Below are 3360 nucleotides of genomic sequence, written 5' to 3'. Positions count from 1 at the left end.
TATTTTTTTATTTTATTTTATTTTATTTGTGAACATACTGTACAGAGGGGTTACAATTGCATGGGCAGGATAATGCGTACATTTCTTACCAAGCATTGCATCCTCCTCCTTTGTTTACCCTTCCCATCCCTTCCCAATGTGTGTCTTTTTGTTTTGTTTTGTTTTGGATCCGGTGGTGGGGCCTGAACTCTGGGCCTGGGCGCTGTCCCTTAGCTCTCCAGCTCAAGGCTAGCGCTTTACCACTTAAGCCACAGCGCCACTTCCGGCTTTTTTTTTTTCTTTTTGCTTATGTGGAGCTGAGGAATCAAACCTTGGGCTTCATGCATGCAAGGCAAGCACTCTACCACTGAACTACCTTCCCAGCCCTCTTAGAATGCTTTATACTTTAAGGTACTAGATATGTTTTCTTCTTTTCTTAATTCTAGTTGAAGTATTGTGATACTGTTTGTGGAGAGAAAATTAAACTTGTGTGTGTTTGGGTGACAAGTTTTATTATATAGAATAAAGGAAAACAGCACATTAATACAAATATACTTGGCTGTAACATTGGTGGCAAAATTGGTCACCTTGAAAGATGTTTTAATTCAGGTTTCATATACTTTGAAGGCTTCTCTTGGATATATTTATTCTAAAAAAAAGCATAGAGTCGGGCTGGGAAGGTGGCTCAGTGTAAAGCGCTTGCCTTGCATGCCTGAGGCCCTGGGTTCGATTCCTCAGCACCCATAAGCAAAAAAAAAAAGCCGGGAGTGGCGCTGTGGCTCAAGTGGTAGAGCGCTAGCCTTGAGCTGAAGAGCTAAGGGACAGCGCCCAGGCTCAGAGTTCAGGCCCACGACCGGACCCAAAATAAAATTAAAAAAGCATAGAGTCTTGGCTACATCTGCCTCACTTCTGTGCAACAGCAGGATTTGGTTGCCAGGGTAATGGCACAGGCAGCAAGTCTGTCCAGTCCAGCAGCTATAAGGGAGAGCAGCCTTAAGGCAACTTCTGGGTCACTGTGTTGCTAGAGCAGATGGCCACGGGACACAGTGATCCTTTTAGCATCCAAACTAAAGCTTTGTCTTGAGGTCACCCAACTCCCAAGAGCTTTTATCTCTACTGGGCCAGGCACAGACACCTCAGGCCTATAATCCTAATTACTCAGGAGGGTGGGATTTGAGGATCACTGCTCCAATCCAGCCAGGCAGGAAAGACTTTCATCTCCAATTAATCAGCAAAAAGCTGGATGTGGAGCTGTGGCTCTAGTGGTAGAGTGCTAACCTTGAAGAAAACAGCCTATTGAGTCCCTCAAATCAAGCCTCAGTACTGGCACACAAAAAGTTGAAGGGCCTGTTGGAGCTTGCTAGGTCCTTGCAAAATGCATTTGTAGGTTTCCTGAGAGAGCCAGGCAGGATGGGGGAGGGGTGTAGGGATGGGGTATGGGAAGAATAGGGAGGAGTGGAAGGGATGGGGGGAAGGTAGGTCCAGGAACACTAGCAGCTCTGATGGCTCAAGGTTTTGTTCACAAGGCAGTAAAAAGCTCTCCTGCCTCTTCAGCAGGGTTTCCCAGCACCCCCAGGTCCTGTAGCTCCCATGGGGAAGAGTGAATCCTGGTCCAAGTGTCATCCAGAGTCCAAGTCCCTACTGTGGGATTACACCTATCCACCTTGAAGGCCAGTTACTAGATGGGCTGAGGAGGAATTGTACTCTGAAGATGGCTGAAGATGAACTTAAGTATTGCCTTCCTGTGGTACAAGCCACGAGTTCTTCTTTCTCTGCCACATTTCTTTGCTAAGAAACTTACCACTTTAAGAATTAAAAAAGGCAGGGCACCAATGGCTCAGGCCTGTAATCCTAGCTACTCAGGAGCCTGAGATCTGACGATTAAGGTTCAAAGTCAGTGGGATTCTTATCTCCAATAAACTACTCAGAAAAGCTCTGTGGGGGCTGGGAAGATGGCTCAGTGGTAGAGCGCTTGCCTTGCATGCCTGAGGCCCTGGGTTCAATTCCTCAGCACCACATAAGCAAAAAGAAAAAAGCCGGAAGTGGTGCTGTGGCTCAAGTGGTAGAGTGCTACCTTGAGCTGAAGAGCTGAGGGACAGAGCTCAGGCCCAGAGTTCAGGCCCCACGACCGGACCCAAAAAGAAAAAAAGAAAAAAACTCTGTGGCTCAAGTGGTAGAGCACTAGCCTTGAGCACAGAGAGGCTCCGGGATAAAACCCAGGCCCTGAGTTCAAGTCCAAGGACTAGCAAATAAATAAATAAATAAATAAATAAATAAATAAATAAATAAATAAATAAATGGTGAAGCTGGGAGCTGGTGTCCCACACCTGAAATCCTAGCTACTCAGGGGGTTAAGATCTGAGGATCAAGATTCAAAGTCAGTCCCAGCACAAAAGTCTGTGAGATTCTTATCTTCAATTAACAAGCAGAAAATCAGAAGTGATGCTGTGGCTCAAAGTAGTAGAGAACTGTTCGTCATCTCTTCTTCTTTCTCTCCTCCTCCTTCTCCTTTTTCCTTCCTTCCTTTCCCTTCCTTCCTTCCTTCCTTCCTTCCTTCCTTCCTTCCTTCTTTCCTTTCTTTCTTTCTTTTTCTTTCCTTTCTTTCTTCCCCCCTCTGTCTTTCTTGCCAGTCCTTTTTTTGCCAGGCTTGAACTTGGGGCCTGGACTCTGTCCCTGAATTTTTGTTGCTAAAGGCTAGCCCTGTACCACGTGAGCCACAGTGCCACTTCCAGCTTTTTCTGAGTAGTTTATTGGAGATAAGTGTCTCACAGACTTTCCTGCCTGGGCTTGCTTTGAACTGTGATCCTCAGATCTCAGCCTCCTGAGTAGCTAAGATTACAGTTGTGAGCCACTTGCATCCGGCCTGTACATCTAGAGATTGTTCAAATCTTGTTGTCAAGATTTGACATGTGTTTGTATATTGGTATTGAACTTAAGACTTTATTCTCTGCTTGGTTTTTATAATCAAGGCTGGCACTCTACCACTTGAACCACATCTCTGCTTCTGGCTTTTTACTGGTTAATTGGAGACTTTTCTGCTCAGACTGGATTCAAATTGTGACCCTCAGATCACAGCCTCCTTATTCACTAGCCAATTATAAGATTTATTGTCAAGTTTTAAGATTTCTTTGTATGTCATGGATATAAGACCTTTATGAAAAATATTTCATAATGTAAAGGCTTGCCTTTTCATTCTTTTAGCAGTGTATTTTTCAGAGAAAAAAATTAAGTGTAATGAGCCCAATTTAATAAGTTTCTTTTCTTTATAGATTCTGTTTTTTATGTTGCATTTTAATTTCCATTACCAAATCCAACAACTTAAAGAATGTCCCTTTTTTTAAAATAAAAAGGTAGTAGAGCACTAGTCTTGAACGCATAAGC

This window comes from Dipodomys ordii, unplaced genomic scaffold, assembly GCF_000151885.1.
Source record: "Dipodomys ordii isolate 6190 unplaced genomic scaffold, Dord_2.0 Scaffold116, whole genome shotgun sequence".
NCBI classification, from domain to species: domain Eukaryota; kingdom Metazoa; phylum Chordata; class Mammalia; order Rodentia; family Heteromyidae; genus Dipodomys; species Dipodomys ordii.
The sequence above is the reverse complement of the archived record's forward strand: the minus strand, read 5'-3'. Positions refer to the sequence as shown.